Raw genomic sequence first — 20,789 nt, 5'->3', positions numbered from 1 at the left:
TCTTGACATCAGAAGACGCACATAGAATAGGTTGGGTTTGTTTGCATTATTGGTCACAGTTCTACAAGGGAGTTGTATTTCTGACTAATATTTGATATATGTCATTAATGATGAACATAGGTGTCTATGCTCTAACAAGATCTTCTAAATAAAGGGTAACCCTAGTAGCTTCTAACATTTCACAAGTCTGCAGTTGGAATAAAAGAGAAAATAGAGGAAGGATTAGTCTTTCTCATAGTTTGAGTCTGCTAAGGGCCAGCAGTTAGCAGATAAACTTAAGCATGTGGACAAGCAGTAGGATCAGAACAGAGAAGTGCTGAATTGACTTGAAACTAACAAAATCTGTGAATCAGATCTGGTCTTTTGAAGAGCCAGTGCAGACTGGCAGAAATGACAGAGCAGAGAGGCCATGGTGAAAACTGACTGCATCATGGGGAGTTGTGGCAATGGGAACATTCTCTGGGTTGACAACAAATAAGCTGATCGGGCAAACTAAACTCAGCTGCTTCATAGGTCCGCATGCAAACTTGGAGGAAGCTGAAAAGCACAGCAGAGCCAGCTGGCTGTTCCTGAGGGTGGGCCTGCTGCCAGGCAGCTGTGACAGGGGGAGCCAGACTCAGTAGCCATCTCTTGATGACCTGGGCTACCCTGGGATTGACTGATATTCTTTACTGGGAAGGGAGGAGTTGAATACACTTTGTGTAAATAGCCATAGATTTTGTTAATCATTATTTAAAGATATCTATACAGCCAGTGTCCCACACTCTGTTGTTTGTATTCCAAAATAATCAAAAGCAGAAGAACCTCTTACTAAGAGCACAAGAAAAGGTTTAATTTGTTCTTCCCACAGAAGGAAGTTGGACATGAAATTAAGCGAGAGCATTGAGACATGGTTATCCTGCCAGAAAGAATCATAGATACTGAGACTGATCCTATTTGCTGCCAATTTAGAAATCTAGGTTTTGAGCCTCTGCTGTGATTTTTTTTTTAATTTTTAATTTATTTTCTAATGTGATTGTTTATTTTCTAAACATTTAATGCCTCCATTAATTCTCTAGCTTCCCATATGGAAAAGTGCATGGCTGGATCTGACTGGTCATACTTTAAGCACACACTAACATTCTGATCACTAAAGGTGTTTTTCAGAGCATGGTGTAAGCACAGGTCAGCACATTTGCAAAATCAGATATTTGCTTTTCTTCAAAGATCAGGGGTGTCTCTTCAGTGAAGTGTTAGAAGACACGTAAGGGCAAACGTTGCCAGCTGCCCCTGCCATTGCAACTAAACTGAACAAGTATTTTCATTGTACTTTGAAAAAGAAACATCACTGACCGTCCACCCCCACTCTAGTGTTTTGTTGTGGGGTGTTAAAAAACAGGCAAGCACAAAATAATTATTATGATACCATCTCTCCTCACAGTCCTGGATTTCTGAAAGGAAAGATGAGTATTTCCATATATTGTTTTTCCACTTTAGTGAAAAGAATGAAAATAATTTTCAGCATCCAGAGTGTCTGCACCTGGGGCCTAAATGAAGGGAAGTAGGTAAATAGTTCCAAGTAATTAATGTAATGGCTCAGAGGGGCCACAGAAGGAAAGGGGAGTTTTCTCCAGTTTAAATGTTTGCATTCATGCTTTGCCTAAAGCAAAACAAGCTATCTGTCTTCTGGCTTGCATTTTCACAATGAAAACTTCCATTTATCTTACTGTCATCCCAACATGTGCATCATTTACAGCTTTCACTGCTTGAAATATACAAGTACTGTACAATGCAAAACTGTTTCTTCTGAGCTTCTATGATTTTCTAAAATTGTAAAGGGTGTTTTTTAAAAAGTGACTCAGTAAAGGCAGATTCAATTTAAAATGTTGGTTCATTTTTGTAAGTAGTTACAGGTTAGAGGCTTTGGTACTGTGACTGCTGTGTAGTGGAATCTCCAACCCAGAATAAAAGTGCAATTCCTCTTTCCACATCTGGTGGTGAGAGGGTCCACCACAGAAATGACCAAAGTCGACAGGTTACATCCAGATTGGCCGTTATCAAAGTCTGAAGAAAGGGTGATGGGTCTTGAGTTCTATCTGTTTCTGACACTGTCCTTTAATGTGAGCTGTTGAGATGTGAAAATCTCCAAAATACATTTCTGAACTCTCTCCTAGAGTTAGAAATTTATGCCAACCTCTTCTAAAAAAAAAAAAAAAAAGGAGAAAAAGTATTATCTGCTTTATCTATTAACTCAGTGAATAGAGAATTAGTGATCAGAGGAAGTCTGTGTTCAAGTCTTGACTCATACTGAGAATATTAGTTTTGCATTTTTAACTTCCTGTTTTAAGAACCTCAATATAAGGGATGTTTAAGTGAGACCCTTCTAGATTCTCTTTTGGAAATGAAAACACTGCCCACAAGAAATACTGTGACAGAAAGAGAATTAAACATGATTGTTTATCTTAATAGCTAGGGTACTTCTCACCGATGGGGAGGCCTAGTTTTCTGTTTGTTCAAATTACTACTTAATAGTAAATCCTAAGGAAAGAAAGCTCTATCAGACAAACTTTTTGTTTTGGCCTATCATTGTGTTCCCCTGTTACATGACTCACATTAGAAGTATTTTCCACCATCAGGCCTAGGGCAGTATCATTTATTCTATTAGATACTTGTTTGATGTGCGAGGCTAGTTAATTTTATCTGCTCTCACAAAGGCAGAATTTCTTTTGATAATTCACATGGCAAGCCTGCAAATCCAAGTTAACATAAAGTCCCCTTTGCATGATATAGTGTACAAAAGTGTTAAGGGACATGACCTAAACTGCAAATTCACAGAGTGATGAATTTCATGCAGAAACTGGAGATAGGAATGGGCCAAGTTCATCTAATTAGAAGCCAGCAAACATCTGTTAAGCTTGGTTTATGCTTAAAAGGTTTACTGATTTAATGATCTTGGCAAAGTCACCCTAGAATAGATGCTGTTGGAGTTAGCCAAAAAAGCTCAGAGGGATTTCCCAGACAAAACAAGCTGCACTGACTTCTACGCTCTAAACTGGGCCTACAGTAGAGCTGTTACAAAAGTGTAGTCACAGGTCACAGGCTTTGTGACACTCTAATATACTAGAGTATCTTCTGTAGACCTGGTCTGAAATAGGGTTAATTGTATATAATGTCTGTATTTCAAATGAGTGACCACTAGTTAAAGTCTTATTACCAGAGTTCATGTGTAAGAGTACCTTTTCATGGTAAGTATACAAACCCAGTAAAAGAAGCAGAGTAATTGTTGGAAAGTTTAGGTTGAGAAAACTGTGCTTCTGCAGCCTGTATTTCATCTTCACCCAACATAAAACCTACTCAGGAGAAAGTGTTATGGTACAGGCTTTTTTTGACACAGTAAGGGATCACACCTCATTTTAGCCATGACTGATAGAGCACTGCTGGCAGAAGCCCGTAGCCTAGTCACAGGAAAGATCCTGACCTCACAAATGTTAACTCTCCTCACACTGCTCTAAAATAGGCTTACTGCAGTTCTGATTATTAAAATAAGAATCTTACCTGAGGTTTAAGACTCTACCCTCTCTAGAAGGAGGTAATATTTCTCAAGCACACAGAATTAACTCAATCATTTCTTGGCTGTACTGAGGGGAACACATTATTTTATATTAAAGGAAATATATATTGCACAGTTGAGAGAAAAATACAGCAGGATAAAGTTTGTTTTAGTCTATTGTATCGAGGCTATTCCCCCCTGCTAATTCAGTTAGAGAAATATAAAAACCAGATAGATTGGGAGTATGGTAGAGCAATCAAATAAACTACAAACAAACCAAAGTAAAATAAAGTTAAATCTTTCTCAACAGAATTCCACATAGGGCAACGTGGGAGCATGAACTTCATAGAACTAAAGAATTTTCTGTGCATATTTAAATGAATTCTTCAGAACAGTAAGTTGTTATACAACTCTGAATGGCCTTGCAACTAAAAATACATTCTATTTAGTATTTCTTTCAGCTTGTTTTAGACAGCATCAATAGATAATAAAATATTATCAGACGATAATATCACTGTTTGGCAGAAACATATTTGCAAAAATAAGCTAAAACCAGAAAAGTTTCCAGGGATGTATTTGGATACAAATGTGGATAGTGACTCTTACCCATATCCAGAATAAACCCAACTAGATGTACAACTTTCTTTGTAAATATAAACATTCTAACATTGATAAGCTTTACAAAAAGAGAAATTGATTGTCATGTAGTATTACAATCACCAGTATTTTAAGAGCACCCTCTACAGTCACAAAAAACTAATAAGGAAAGGCTCTCCTACCTAAAACCCCCCAGTATTAAATGAAAACTAGTGTATCACTTTTGTTTATCGGTATAGTGTCAAATCTATACGAATATATCTCTATGAGTGCTTTAAACCCCTGTAAACATGAGCAGACTTCACATGAGTGCCAAAGATGAAACCTATTTCATCACTGAAGTCTCTACATTTGAGGATTTAAAATACTGTAAGTATCTGGGCTGACTCATAATTAGGCTGTAAACTTCTTAAGACAATGAATAGTTGTGGGATCGGAAATGGAAACCCATAATAAGACAGTGTGTGGTATTTTCAAAAGAAAGCAAGGAATAACCCATGGTAAAGGCCAGGATGAACAAGTTTCCCTCAGTTAATTTTGTTTGTTTGTTCTTGGTTTTAGTTCTCAGAATACTTTTTGTAAGAGTTGTGTAAAACAAGTATTTTGTTCACAAGTAGGACTGAAAAATAAAAATCCCAACCCCATAAAATACTTATTATACACATGTACATTCTACTGTGCAAATACTTATGTTTTGTTTGATTTTGGGTAGCAGTTCCCATAAAGCACACGACAATTCTTTCCTGGAACATCAAAGTGAGAAGAGACAGAGTAGTGTCTTATAGGTTAAAATTCTTTCTTCTATAGCTCATTTATTTTTTCAAATATATATTTTCTAATTTTTTAATATATATTTTAAATACATATTTGGATGTATTTTCTTAGTTAAGAGAGAACTGACTTTACTCTGTTCTGGTTTCCACCCTGCCAAATGAGTATAAAAAGTTGTATGTCTGTTTGCTACTTTTTTTTTTTTCTTCCTTGAAAAATAAAAAACACAAAGGGTTTCCAATCACTCATTCATTTTACCTTTCTTTTCCCAGCTTCTGTCTTCAGGTGGTATGTTCAGCCCTAAATATTTTTCCATATTTAAGCTTGAATAATTGTATATGTCATACAGAAATCAGTAGGATTAAATAAAACACTTAAATAAGAAGTTTTCTGCATCAGTCCTGAGAAAACACATCTTTAAAGGTTGGAAATTCCAATCCTCTGAAACTTACCTTTCTTAACTTGCCTTTTTGGGTCTGCATAGATTTGCAAAGATGAGATATTTTCTTAAGTATTCAATGAAATAGTAGTTAAGATACTGCAGGTGAATTGAGAGTGATGCTTTACCTTTAAACCGGAAAGATCTTTGAAAGTCAGTCCTTAAAGTTTCTTATATGGGACATTACTGAAAAGTTTGCATCTATTCCAAAATATTGCTTCACAAAACTATTTAAATTATATTACCTCACCTGGGTAAGTGGCTAGAGGTTAAAACAATCTTAAGAACATTAAAGATAATCCTTTCTTTATGGTCTTGATTTTCAAGCTACTCAGATATGCTCGTGAATGATCATACCGGTTAAACTGATTTTAGCCACCAGGTGGTGCAATTGCATAACAGCATAAAGGTGTACTGGCCAACGGACCAAAACTGAATCAGCAGACAGGTTTTGGATCAGATACAGCTTTAGACTTCCATGGAGTTGGAAAAGTTTCCTTATCTTTGTCGAAAAGTAGAAGAAGGAGAAAAAAAAATAATCAATAATTAATGCATGCCTGTAAGGAAAAAAAAGTAATTTTTTACATAGAATAGTGATGATTTTATCCCTGTTTCAAAAGTTATCTGGGTCTAAACCCAAGAATTTATTTAATGTTTCACCTCCCTATTATAATAATTTAATTTCAATGGGAATTAGGAGCCTAAATTCTTTACTGCATATTTACCTTAGTTCTCATCAAAGACACATTTTTAAGAAAACTGAATACATGATGCAATGTCTGCAAATCCTAAAAAATACATTAAAGCAAGACTTTGTCCTGCTGTATTTTTAATAAATAGTACATTTTAAACCAAGAAAATATTAATTTTATTTTATGCACTGTCTTCCTTGGTACACTACACATACGTTAAATTGCCTGCATACCCTAAACCAAAATAATCTTTGATATGCATTGTAAACCAAAGAAAGATACCTTAAATAAAAAAAGGTATTACAAAAAAGGTAAAACAATATTTGAAATTAGTATTTCTGAGAGAGACAGAATATATTATGTCCCCAGGATGTAATCTTTGGATGCCAGTCTTAAGAATTTAGATGTTAATTTTGCAAACATCTATGTGTAGAGTAAAATGTAAATACATCAAAAATGCTTACATTTGCTTACCATTACACATATGCATGTTATTTCAGGATGAGAAACAGAACTGTTAAATTACTCAGAAAGCCCCTGTGTTTTCTTGCCATGATACATGATTTTGTTTTCAGCATAGCACATTCTATAGTTTTTTTTTTTTGTGATTAAATCCTTTGTCTACTTAGATTGTAAAGCATGTTTTGGTATGGATCTATATCTTCATGGAGCTCTACAATGCCTAGTACAGTTTCCTAATACTGAGTATAGAAAATAGACAAGAAATAGATACGTAATATATAGAAAAAAGGTAACAATAGTTCTTAAGATCTACATGCAGAAAGAGCATATGAACCATTTAATTTACTACATTACTATTTCTGTGATAAATTAATCAATGTTCACATTTGCACTGACTGAAACAATGTACCCTTTAAGCTTTCTTCAAATAAATACATTGACAATGCCAACAAATTACTAACTTCATTTATTTGTGCAAAACAGAGATTCAGCCTATGCAACTTCCAAAACACCAGTTTGTTTCTGCAGCAACGGCACAGCTAAATCCTAGCAGGTTGGACTTGACCAAGATGAGCCACATAGACCACAGCAGAGAAGTTACAGTGGTTTCTGGAACTTTAATGTAGATGCACTTAGTAGTACCTAGGATTCTTCAGGCTGTTTTCGGAAAAACTTTTTTGTCATTGCTAGGATTACTTGAATAAGGCTAGTGAGAACAAGACTGCTGTTAAGATGAAGGAAAAAATATGGATATAGCCAAAAAGCTGTCCAAGGAGAAGAATGAGAGGTCAGAAAGTCTCACAGTGGTTAGATGTAGAACAGAATCCAAAATTTTAAACTGAAGTTCATATCTCTATAAATTATTCACTTAATTACTAGACTGTGTATTTGTTAAATTAATATTGAAACTGTCATGTTATCTGATCTTTGTGTTGTATTTTCCCCTCAACAGCTTTTAAACTTTTCATCTCACCTTATACCTTTGAATATTGTATCTTACTCCTGATCTCCTAATTTCTACATACATAAGATTAATAATTGTACAGTCTTCAGTAGGAAGAGTTTTTGTAAACTTGAGCTAACTAAAATGGAATTAAATTCTATAGAATACAAGTTACAATTTAAACCTTAATTTCCTTTTCCTCACCACAGGTTAGCTAAAAATTGTAAAGCTAACTTTTATAAAGTATAAACAGGTATTTTCCTCTGTTGAAGACAACTGAAAATGATGATTTCTTATTTTACAATTTCATATGTCATTTTAATACATTTTATTTACCACATCTTATTCTCCTGCAATGTAAAGATGTTCTTCAATAGCTACCTAATGGCTGTGATGTCTCAGGCTTTTTTAGAATATTGTTACAACTGGGTTAGAGATAGGGGGAACCCAGTGCTCTGAGCTGTATCCATAGTACCCTGTGTGTTTGACAGTTGTGTATAGGAGAATAGAGAAAAAGGAGAGCAACAGATGACAAATGTAAAAGACAGGGGCTACCCGCAACAAGAAAACAGAGAAAGAGGAAAAAAGGAAGGGAAAGGACTGCAAAAAGAGTAAAAAACAAAAAAGGTGGAAAACTAAGAGCTTCCCTTTCTGAGTATTTGTCTTTCAAGTTAAAATAAGAGGTCATACATTAAAAAGCAGCTGGTAAAAGTGTAAAATTAAATTTCTTTAAATGACCCAAACTCTCCTCTGAAAACAAATTTACACCCCAATAAATTTAATACTTAAAATAGAACAGTTCCTTGGTGTTCTACAATAGCCAAAGTAGCTAATTTTTATAAAAGGGTTCTTTGTTACGCTCATGTAACTCAAAAGTGCTTGAAGTTCGTTTGAATGATTGAGATACAGATACAATTTTACAGGTGTAATTTTAGAATCAACTCTGTAAACATTCTGCTCAAGGCAATGTTTTGAGAAAACAAGTCAGTGAAAACTAGAAGATGTGAATTTTGAAGATTGTTTCTTGATGTAAGAAAGAGAAAAATGTCTATTCGATATCTTACTGAATACAGTAATAACGGATAACGTTACTCCTTAAGCAACAGGTATCTAGTCTTTTATAATAATTTGAGAAAAATTGCAAGATGTATTGTAAAAGATGACTTAGAAGCAGTGTTTCAAAGTAATAGCATACTGTGAGAACAACTTTTTTTTTTGTTACACTATGATTATTGGATCATATACTTTTCTGCAAGGAAATTGGGAGGCTATAATAAAGTGTCAAAATTCACTTCAATATGTAGTTGAATATTAACAGATAGAGGTACATCTTGCTAGGAGCCAAGAATAGCACTAGTAAACCAAGCTTTCAATACAACCTGACTCAATGAAAACTTGTAGCTGAACTTCAGGATTGCTACTGGGTACCCAAGGTGTGCCAGGGTCACAAGCAGCTGGAATTAATCTACAGTACAGGCTGTTAGGGCATTACTGTTTGTTTTTGCTTTAGCTTCATACTCCATTTTGTATTGTATTTCACAACTGCCTGATAATACACTGCTTGGACAAAGAGACATTAATCATAATGTCATCTGGTTTTGTAAACAAGGACCAAAGCCTTCATTTAAAGAAGAGGAGAGAAAAGTAAGTGGATGAGGGGTGGGAAAGGAAATGGTAGCCTGCACAGAAATGACATTCTGTGTATGACCTAACTCTGTCTTCAGTGCAATTTTAGCTTACTGCTATGTTTGCTTAAGTTCCTTAAAAAAAATCTTACCTCACTGGATAACCTTGTACTTTTGCAATATTCCAGCTGGACTATGGTTTTAGTGAATAAAGTCTTAATGTTTGTAGCATTATGTTACCAAGTGCTTCTAAAACTCATGTTCAAGTATGCCAAAGATATGGGAGAAACTGTTTGACAATGTTAGATTCAAACTACAGTTTTAATGAAAATTTAAGGATTAAAATTAAGCTTTCCTCAAAGGCTTAGAAAGTATAGGATAGAGCTTTAAGTCAAAATCCACTCAAACCTCTCCTTTTCAGTCTGGGGTGCTCACAGCCAGTATAAGAATTTTAGCAATTGTGCTGGTTCTACTTTTTTGTCTCTTTTTTTTTTCTTTACTAAGAAAAATAAAGCAAAAAATAAGAAATAAAAATGCCTTGGGCTAATCATCATATGAAACAATTCTTCTAAACTCAGTACAGACCAGGGGAACAGTTTTCTAAGCAGCTTAATGCTGAGCAGGCCAGAGAGGAATTGAATTGTATCCTGAGCTGCTATCTTATATGTAATACACTGTGAAAAAAAATAATTATAGACTATATAATAGTTACTAATATTCATCATAGCCTGTTTTTTTAGCAAGAAATAAATCTTTAATGGGGTTTTTTTTGGCTTGCTTCTAAAAGCAATGGAAATGTATTGTTGTATAACATAATAGATTAACACCTGTTTTAATTAACCTCTTAACAATAACCTGAAAATTATAAGTGTATCTTATACTACACTACAAAATGAAACATTCTGTTTTCTGTTAAGTTCAATTCCTTCATATGTTACAAAACTACAAGGCTGAACAAACTGTCAGCATATTTTTTCACACTTTAATAAAATACAGCCATATATATGTGTGTCTGTGCATTCAACCCAGAACTTTAGACACATAGTTGATGTAACTGAGGGGAAAAAAACAGAAAAAAAAAGTTTTAATTACTTTTCTTTTCCATTCTTTATTTCTAACTTCTATCAGTTAGAGGGGGTGGGGGTAAAAACCATGTGCTTCCTGAAAACAACAGTGAAAGGGGCTAAGCAAACTATATATATCTTTTATGTAAACAGCTCCAAGATTCGTTATGGCCTCTGCTTATATGAAAATAGCATACATGAAAAACAAATGTTAAATGGTCAAGTCTGTAAAAGATCAAGATGGTAACACATTTTGGCTGTTCTGTTTCATGAGCATTCTTCTGACAAGTCAACCCAGTATCAAGGGCATAAAAATTAATGGATCTACAACATTCCTACCAACAACCATTTTGAGGGAGAATGAATTGAATACATTATATAGAGGTGCACTTTTCCACAACAGAAGCCTTTATAGCCCCTGTCACACATAATAGTTCCAACCTCTCAGTAAAAGAAATCATTGTTAGATGTCTGCAATCACTTCACTAGATGTCTCTTTAGAACAGTTTATAATTTGTCCAATTCACACCTAAATCTGGACACAGTGCCCTATAAGTGTCAACACTGATGCTGTTTTGGGTACAGCTACTCTCCTAGTTGAACCCCTTCTGTTTATATATCCTAATGAAGACAGGGATATTCTCTATAGAAAATCCATACAATTATATAAAATACAATTCTATATAATAGTGTTTGCTAACTGGGATTGTTTTCTCAGAATGTGTAACAGGTAGCAGAGCAGCTCAGGCAGAAATGTGAGCAGTGACCACCAAGCACAGCCAGATTTTAAAACAGGATGAGTGCCTATCCATCCTTCTCCTGTATAACAATTCTGTAAGGAGATATATAAAGTTTTGTTGTTCCCCCCACCCCCCGTATATTCACTACCACCGTTTTTTTCTGACAATGCTGCTTGTTTTACGTGATTCAAATCTCGAGAACAGATTTCTACGGGTAGAAGAAATTATCTGAGAAACAAATCTGGTCACATGCTTATAATCACTGTATTGTTTTGTATGACACTTGCAAATCACGTGTCCTTAGCAGCTAGCTGTCCTTCACACATGGGCCAGGGGAAGGAGTCATGCTGCCATACAGTAGTAGCTCAGTCCTGACTATACACATGGAATGTTCTGGAAATCTACAAACACCTTCTTGTGGTGTTTCCAGTCTAACTTAAGACATTGTGAAAAATCACCCCAAATGGTGAAGACAGCTCAAGTGTGCCTAGAGGTGGTCATGATGTTGCTCTTGGAGCAGTACAGGCACACTGCGGCCCAGCTCCTCATTCCTTCCCTCCAACACACGCTCAAACCCGCACCTGCCCTGTCCCGTCCTTCTGCTGCCTCAGCTCTTCCCTCCGCAGCGGGAGCATCAACAGCCACCTCCGAGCCCGGCGGGTCCCGCTTGCAGAGGAAAGCAAACCCGGCTGTCAGGCAGCCTCGAGCTGAGAACAACACCTGGGCCTGTGGCTGGATTTCTGCTGCAGATTGTTCCAGCCACCCCCTTTCGTCTTGGCACCGTTTGCGCAGCCTGAACAAAAGAGGACTCCGGTGTTGTTGCCCCCTGTTTGCCATTTATAGCCTCTGTCGGAGGGCTCCAACCTGAGGAGATTCCGTGCGCTCCCCCTCAGGGCGTCCAACGGCCGCCAGCGCGGCGGGAAAGGGCGGGAAACCGCCGCGCGCGCCAGAGGCAGCCCCCAAGCTCACCTGAGGGAGCGCCCTCCGCCTGGCTCCTCCCGGCACTGCCCGGCCCGGGCGCGGCCCCGGCACCCCCCGCCCCCGCTGGAAGGGGCGGGCAGTCCATTCTCAGCTCCAGCGGCGAGCGCGGCTGGCGGGGCGACGGCAAGAGCGGCACGAAGTTGACTGGAAACCTCTCACAGGGTGAGGCGGCTCGGGACGGGTGGGGAGAGCGGTGGCTGCTTGCGACGAAAGCTCTGGGCGCCGAGTGGGGTGGCGCACGGCGTCGCACTCTTCTCTGCAGAGATGGCCGGGGCCGGGCGGCAATGGGCTCTGGCGCGACCTGAGCGGAGCGCGGCAGGCACAGGGGACATCGCCGTGTTGGGTTGCCGCCTGCGGCTGTGGAGGTGGCTCCCCGAGCTGAGGGGCTGGCTTCCCTCCTCCACTTCGCTCCGTTTAACACGCTCTTTCCCAAAGGCCAAGGGTGCCGCTTTCTCTCTGGCGCGAGGGGAGAGTAACACGGCTCTCCCTCTACGACCTCCGGTAACGCTCGGGGAGGCCGGCGGAGCGCCGTGTCGAGGCAGGCCTTCCCCTCGAACGTTCCTCGGGGCTGAGCTGGAGAACGGCAGCTGTGCCGCTCCTGGGGCGAGCGTCTGGAATGGGCCGCGGAGGGGCGAGGGAGTTCCGGGAAAGCAGACTCCGATGAGACCCGACTATTTCCGAGTTTTCTGTCCCAGCTGTGAAGAGCGGGGGCTCTTTACCTCAAGTGCGTGTACCAGCCTGTGCGGTGGTTGCGGTGCCTTAGCTGGAGGTGTTGCTTTCGGCCTTGGCTCTAGGTGACCGCGCACTGGCAGGGCTGGGGGGCGCTGAGGCCGGGAGCCGCAGGCTGCTCGGTCGGCGAGGAGCCCCCCGCGGGTCGCCGAGACCGAGGTGTGTCGGGGGCGCCGCTGCCGCCAGCCCGCACGCATTCCTTCGGGGATTCCTGGCATTCCTGAGCTGAGGGCACTCTGACTTCTTCATCTCCCTTTTATTCCACGAATTAGCTTATTTTTGCGAAAGGGTGTGTCCGCATTGTGTGTGTTTTTTCATGGGAAAAGCTCAGAATGGCAGTTCAGACATTTATTCTCCTTCCCAATTAACTTTGCATCTGATATAATTTATAACCCTCACGTATGATGACAAGTTTATGGGTAGATGAGTCCTGCGATAGAACTTTTGTGGTGAGTTTTGGGTTAGCATCTGCAATTGACAGAAGAGTAGTTGTTATAGCATTTACCTTTCTCCTAGTTTTCTTTTAGTTTGTAAGTATTTTTTAAAAATCTCTGCAATGTAGTTTAAACAGTTATCAAATTTAAAACAGTGCACACCTATCCTTGACAGTTGTTTTATTTATCTGAACATCTACACTGTATTTAACTTACATGCATTCAAATACAAAATTAAACCTGTAAATGAGTCGGAAACCCCGTAGGATATAACTATTTGTAATTTAGTTATCTATATGAAATTGATAGATTTGGTGTCTGATACCTATTGCGAAAACTGTCATATGTCTCATAGTCGAGGATCTCTTTATAGAGCTGGTTTTAGATAACAAAACTTTAAAGATAACATTAAAACTTTTCTAAAAATATAACTAAAATGGCAAAACCAAACCAGTAATTACTTTTTAAAGGCACTTTCTAAGAAGTTATTTGACTAACAATTGTATTTTCTATAAATGACATTGTCATTGAATTGTCTTGGTTTTTTTTCCTCATGTTAGACCCAGAATAAATTCACTTACACTCATGTGTACTAAGCTAGTTGTGGTTACTGCTGATTAATATAAAAGTGTACCAAGTTGCTATAAGCCTTTTTCTAATAGAGTGTTATTTTGAACTTAGATCTTTTCTTTTGGGAAAAGAATATAAATGGAAATTAAAACTTTTCATGCAGTTTTGGAATGTACTAGTGGTAGTGTAGAAAGCAGCATGTTTTACAAAGATGAAGCTGGTCCTGTTATGGAAGGCAATTAAACAGCTTTTTATGGTATGCTTTTTGAAACATAGCTATACTTTTAAAATAGAAAATGTAAAATTAGCAGTATTTCTAATTTTTATTAAGGATTCTTTTAGGATATTAAGATAATATTTTACATAAGAGAAGTTAATTGTTCTTAGTAGATTTTTTCAGTTTCTTTTTTAAATGATAAATAAAATGCAGTGCTTCAAATGAAGTATCTTATAAAGGGACTGAAATTTTTGCACGTATGTATTTATAGTTTAGATGTGGTTTTGAAACTTTAATCACTGGAAAAGAATTCTTAGTTGGCTTACACACACCTTGAATTGTAGCTGATGATGTTAAGAGTTTCTAAAACCTTCTTCAGTGCAAATACACACTAGATAGGATTATTTTATCAAATATAACATTATGATGGAAATGTGGGTCTTATCATGGCTAACCTTTTAGATTACAGAATTTGTGGTGATATTCCAAAGAGTCTGTCTTTTCTATGGGTATATCACAAAACTGTTTTTATTTTCAATATCTGACTTAGTTGGGTTTTTCTTTTAAATCTAATAAATGGGATGGCTGCTTAGGCTTCCCGAATGGCCTCCAAGCAAACCATCTTAATTTCTGTTAATTGCATTAGATCTCACTGTCCCCAGTAAGATGACTGAGAATGCACTGAGGTTCCTCTGACAGGCTATATATAGGGGATGTGGAATTCAATTTACTGCAAAAATGGTTTATGGTGTAATTCCTGTGTAAGGAATTTTACCTCAATGAAAGGATGACAAAACTGAAGAAAAGACAGTTCCCTGTTCTGGTTTACCTTGTGTAATAGGAAGTTGATCTTTCTGGGAGTATTGGTGAAACTGGTTTGTCTAGGCTCTGTAATGTCATCTGAAATGTGTAGGTGAAATGGCATGACCTCAAACTTGCATTTTTAAATTATTTGTCAGGGAGCATGGCAAGATGAACACATGTGCAAGGTCATTATTCAGCCTGGACCATTGTGGGCAGGTTGTTATTTAAAAATAGCTACTTAAGTACTTTGAGGCCAAATAATTCTGCCCATGTCAGAAATTAAACAAAAAATAGACCAGAACAGTTCTGCAGTATTCTGTTTTACCATTTCTGGTTTTCAAGTCACAGTGGTTATGATGATGTTATTAGTATCTGTCCTTTTTACTATGTTGATAACCTGAAAATGTGTGTATTAATACCAGGCAAGTGAGCCTGATTACATTAAAGAATGTTCAGCCTAAAGCAGTGTTTACCTGTGTTGATAGAAGGGAAAAAGCAAGAACCTGCTCAAGATCACTAATGCTAATAGATTTTTGAGAAATGTTAGTGAACATTAAAATAATGGACCATTTTTCCCAGTTCTGTACCCTCTCTATGCAAGTCTGAATGGCAGCAGAAATTCTTCCTACTGCCCATGTATTCCAATAAAGCAAGCTTACAAAAACGTGTGTTGCTACTTTCTTCTGTCTGCCCCACTTACCCTTCTTTTATAAGGGTAGGAGGATGTTATCTTCTACCTGATCAGTTCAATGATATTTTTCAGAGCTGGGCTTTACGAAGAATTATATCTTTAAAATACAGATACTAACAACTGTCTTGAATGGTCAGGATGAGGTGAAGATTGTTAGAATTTTTCCAGTTTTGTTGTGATGTCTCAAGAAACTGCATAATGAGGATGGTGTTGAGTTGACGCATCTTCATCTTCAGTTTGGCAGTTTACAGGGGTTTTAATACATCTTGAATGCTGTGTTGATATTATGTGTAAAAATGAAAAAAAGGTTGGTTTTGTCATTTCTGTTCTTACCTGGCGAAATAATGGAGAACTGTCTCACTATGAATGCTACATGACCTGGTTATAAAGACTTAATGTGTTCAAGGGAATGTTTATTCCAGGCATGTTTATCTAGAAACACTAACACGTTTCAGGAATTGTTTTAGTTTTGACTCCCTGAGTAGAGTTAAAATCTGAGTGGTAATGTTTTCCACTATAGCCAAGTATGAAAATTTAATGTTTAAGTTTTCCTCTATAGCCAAGTATGAAAATTTAGTGAACATTTAAACCTGAGAAATTAACACATTAGGCATGCCTGTACCAAAGATTTAGTGAAGTGGTAGTCATGGAGTCACCTCTCTTCGGGATTAGAGCTCAGTGTATTTGCTGTGACCTTGTACCATCTCTGCCAACATCATTGGCAGACTCCTTCAAGGAGTTTATCCAAATGTAGGCTTGTAACCTTCTGGTTTATGTGAAATAGAGTGGATGACAAAATCCATAGCCAAACATTTTAAGTGGATAATATAGTTTTTCTGTTAATGCCTCTAAATTTTTTTTTAGCCAGATGAACTCTGGTTTAAGTGAAATTGACCCATCTTTTGTATTTCTTGGATGCATTAGCCAGATTGACAGTATGATAATTAAAATAAAATGTCTGTAATAACCTTTTCACATTCTACTTGAGTTTGGTGAAGAAAGAGAGCAATGAGGAACAAAGGTGATTTGAGAGATGTCTCAGAAAGCACTTTGACTTAATTCCTCCCCTCACCCCCCCAAAACATCAGGAAGTAAAACTGGAGGATGCCTCCATTATTATCACTGTGAGGGTCCCTAGGCATGGTAGGAGTCATTATCATTCAAATAGGTATGTGACTGTTGGAATCCTGAGCACAAGTTTTGTCTGCAGGCATTTGCAGAAATTAATTTTTAGTTATATGTATGATGTGGAAATTATATAAATACATTCTGAAAAGGAGACTTATTGGCTAGGCTGCCCCTGCTTACACATTCATATGTACGCATACCTATATATTTCCCTGTGTGTATATACATAAACTCTTACAGACTCTTGCAGAAGCCTTATAAGTAATTACCAGCCACTAGGGGTGTTTTAACACTATTTTAAATTCTATTAAATTATATCTAGAAAAGCTGATGAAGTTTATTAGAATGGAAGATATATTTTATGTATATAAACCCACTCAAAAGTGGGTAGTGATTTGAGATCTATTTCTATGTAAAGCATAATGCAGCAGTGGTGGGTGAAATTTGAGCTTCTTTATAGAGATGAGGGAATGTTTTCAGTGATGTGAATAGAGCTCAGAATATTTTCTTATGCTATGTTGAAACTTTTAATAGGTTGGGGTATGCCTTCATACAGTCATTTGCACACCATTAGCCGTTATATGCAGGGAGCAAATGTTCGGCAGTAGCAGCCTTTGAAAGAACAATTGGTATGTAATGTTGCATTATTATTCCACAAACACTTCAAGCCTCCTAAAGAAGCAGCCCTACTTCTCTCATTTCCCCCGGGTAATTGATCTCTACCAGTGTGAAGGTAAGAAGAGTGGCAGCCTGGGGGAGCTGGTTAAGCCTGTACTCAGCATACAAGCAGGGTCCATACCACACAACTTTGGTTGTGTACAATTCATAAGCCCTTCTAAGTGATGCATCTGCTGGTGGAACAGTACAGCATATGAAGCTCATTTTCTCTGTGTAGCTATCTAGACTCTTTCTTCTCTACTCGCTTATGTCTCAGACAGGGTGTGATGATACCTTCTTGTCTTATGGTGGCTGGGCTCAGGGCCTGCATTTCTGACTGCATATTTAAATTTTAAAATGCATGGTTGTGTTAGTTGAAAGAAACTAGATGGGTGTGAAGCCAGGTGTTTAAAGAATACAGTGTAATTAAGTCAAAATTTAACAATAGAAAAATGGGAGCCATAACCAACTTGAATATGCATGAAACTGTGGCCTTATGTTGGTTGTATAAACATGACTCCTGACGTCTATTTTACCTGTATTTTTTGTACTGAAATACTTGCATCTCCATAGAGATTAACCCTTTCCTGTGTGTTGTCTTATAGGTGAGACTTTGATCTTTGCATGCAGTTGTACTCATGTAGATCATTAATTTTATTTAGGAATAAGCTATACTTTTGTAGTCAGGGTTTTATTCTGGTTGTATCTGTTGTGTTGCTGTAACTGTAATTTCTGTAAACAAAGTTATATTTTGGGGGGTGAGAATACTGAGAAGAAGGTCCAGTGATATGTCACATTTAGATCAAAGGAATAATTTCTGGAGTAAGCAAATTTATTTAAGTTAATATTATTAATAATTTTGTGTTCTTGAAGCACTGCCAGAACTTTTTAACAACTGTTGCCCTAACTGTCTTCATAACTTTGAGAAGGGCTTTCTAACAGACTGTTGTAACAAGCTTGAGGTTTTTGCCCAAGCCTTTAAAAATATGAACAGGATACTCTTTATTATTCAAAGAATGATGATATCATTGGGATATATTAAGATAATTTCCTTTGGAACAAAATACAAAGTTTCCAATACTGACAATTGGAGGAAAATGTAGTGAAACAACACAGAATCTCTTGTGGAGTGGGTGTAATCCTATCAGATGTTTGGATAAAACCCAGCTATTGTATTTGGAATTACAAACTGCTTTTAGAATCTGTAAGTGTACTTGTATCACTCAGCTGTTGCTTCTGTAAATTCTTCAACAGATAGAAACATTTAAAATTTGATAAACCAGGAGAGAGTATATGTAAAATACAGTTTCCCCTTGGTGACTTTATTACCCTTTTTTTAAATCTTGTCCTTTGCAAATTTGCCATAAAAATGAGGAAGAATTAAGTGTGGTAATATCACTTGTATACAATTAGCTCTGAGATAAGTATTTAGAAGGTTTTCTTCTTTGCTTTCTTTTTGTAGTTGAAGTTTATAAATGTTATTGTACTGCAGTGGTGTCAGTATCCTGAAAGTGCAAGTAGATAACCCCCGTAGATTGGATCCTGTGTTAGTGGCAAAAAAGAGCTTGTACAGGTGTATGTGAGTTTGTGTGGGACATGAAACAGTATAGTGGTACAAGTACACTCAAGCAGGTATTTGTATAAAGGTAGTACCAATGTAACTATTAATAAACAAGTGTAAATCTCTGTCTGCCTCCAGTGACTTTTAGTGTGCTTTGTGTCTCTGATGTCCTTTTGTTTGATTTGGAAGAATCTGGAAACCAGTTACTTCAGTAAAGAAAAAGAGAACTTTTTAATAATGACATAAAATATATATTGCGGTGGTGATAGTTTAGAGTACTGCAGGAGAAATTTGGGGTTTTCTTACTGTTTTTATCGTTACCAAAAATTAATGCTTTAATTTTCACTCAGTAGGCAAGGTTAGTAGGTCGTGCCATATTTCCTGTGGGAATAAATCTTGTAAAATTATGACAATGTGAATACATAACAGCAGGTTAAGAAAATGGGATATATATTATGTCCTTGTCTTCAGTCAAATTTTGACAATTTATGTGACCTGAGGATCTGCCAAAATATCTTGTTGTTGACTTGCAGCCATTGAAGCAGATTTTGGGGGAGTAGGGGTAAAGGGGAGGAGGGCAGGAAAATAAACCAACAAAACCTGCTAGTTGTCACAGAGCTCAAGCATAACTAACAAAACCTGCTAGCTGTCACATAGCTCAAGCATTTGGCTGATCTGTCACATACTTTCATAGGACTAACAAGATGTTTTACATTTGAGACTTTGAGACTTCTTCAGACATAGCATTTTTCAGCCAGAGGGAGTATGAACCAAGCTGTAAGCAAGAGAACAATATCTTTTGCTCTAACTGTTGTTGAGTTCTTTCTGTTGACAGTCTATTAAACAGTTTTCTTCCTGTACTTGTCTTTGAAGAGGTGACTACTAATATTTTGTTTTATTGGCTGAGCATCTGAATAAGGTTCTTTACTATTTGGGCCCAACTGAAACTGAAATCTTCATCTCTGAGGCAGCAAATCCAGAATTCATTCACTCTGCTATACTGCATTTCAGAAGAAATTGTTAAAATAATATGTGTAATCTAAGCTGTTCCACCAACAGCTATAGAAGAAAAGTGTTACTTGGAGTTTTCATTCTGCAAGAAATTCTGTGCTGCCCTAGGCTGCCACCTGAAATCAGAACAGAGAATATTTTCATAGAATAGAAATAATTTATTCAGAAATATTGAAATACTATTAAAATGTAGTACTATGATGGCAAGCTTCTCTCTGTCACCAGGCTCTCTATGGGTCAGTGTTCCTGCCTGGACTTTATTTTCCATTGTGTATCCAAAGCCACATGAGTACTATATTTAATCACAACTTGATCAAAGGAAAAAAAACAACCCAACCATATTGCATTTATGGTAGGTACAGACCTACATGGCTTCTGGTGCAGAGACTGGAATTGCTGCTTTCAAAGGGAGGCAATGTGCAGTGTGGGTATATGGTCCTCCAGCATTTATGTCTCTACATGGGCACTGCACATCTTGGACTGGCAATGGGTCTGAATTTCATTGCAGATAACAATGCAATATTGGGTATGCAGTCCTGGGACTATAATGGAATGTAGCAGGTCAAAACCAAGTCCTTTCTCTTTGTACTGCACCAGTTAATAATGTAGATGTGTACAGGGGCTGTATCTAAGGTGGTGGATGGGATCTAGTATTAAGTTTAGCAATAGCTATGCAGTTCATTTATATGTAGTGTTTTTGGAAGAATATAAATTGCTAGCTTAGTTTTTATGAAATATGTAAGGTTAATTTTGCCTGTAATAATAGGTCAGCCCTGTCTTTGAGGCTGAAGATTTTTGTCTTGTGTCTGTGTGATAAGTCTTTGTGGTGTAACTCTGGTATATATGCTGAATAATACTTGCCAAATTACCTAAGTTCCCATGAACTCACGATTTATTTCTTTTTAGGCATAGAATTTTTCAGTCTCATTCTAGCAAGTGGGCAGAAGAGATGGGACATGAAGCTTTCATGCTACTTTAAAGGGAATTAATATTTTAAAGCTTAGTGTTCTGTTTTCTAGCTTTCGTTTGTAGAAATTTTAGGTAGGTCTTTGATACTGTCATCAGAAATGCTGACCAATAATCAAATATATCTCTCAGGATAGTTTCCCCTCCTTCCCCCAAATTATGACATAGAATCATAGAA

General features: G+C 37.4%; 1 protein-coding gene across 2 annotated transcripts in view; it reads left to right on the top strand.

The window, feature by feature from the left end:
- Window positions 1–11,935: 11,935 nt before the first annotated feature.
- The window catches only part of CGNL1 (cingulin like 1), a 62,192-nt gene continuing 53,338 nt past the window's right edge, over window positions 11,936–20,789 (top strand). For both annotated transcript variants that reach the window (XM_031046133.2, XM_031046131.2), the window contains exon 1: window positions 11,936–12,005. The gene's annotated coding sequence lies outside the window, so the exon portion shown is untranslated. The remainder of the gene's footprint in view (window positions 12,006–20,789) is intronic.

Source organism: Melopsittacus undulatus, chromosome 9 (assembly GCF_012275295.1).
Source record: "Melopsittacus undulatus isolate bMelUnd1 chromosome 9, bMelUnd1.mat.Z, whole genome shotgun sequence".
NCBI classification, from domain to species: domain Eukaryota; kingdom Metazoa; phylum Chordata; class Aves; order Psittaciformes; family Psittaculidae; genus Melopsittacus; species Melopsittacus undulatus.
This window is presented reverse-complemented; position numbering and strand designations above follow the sequence as displayed.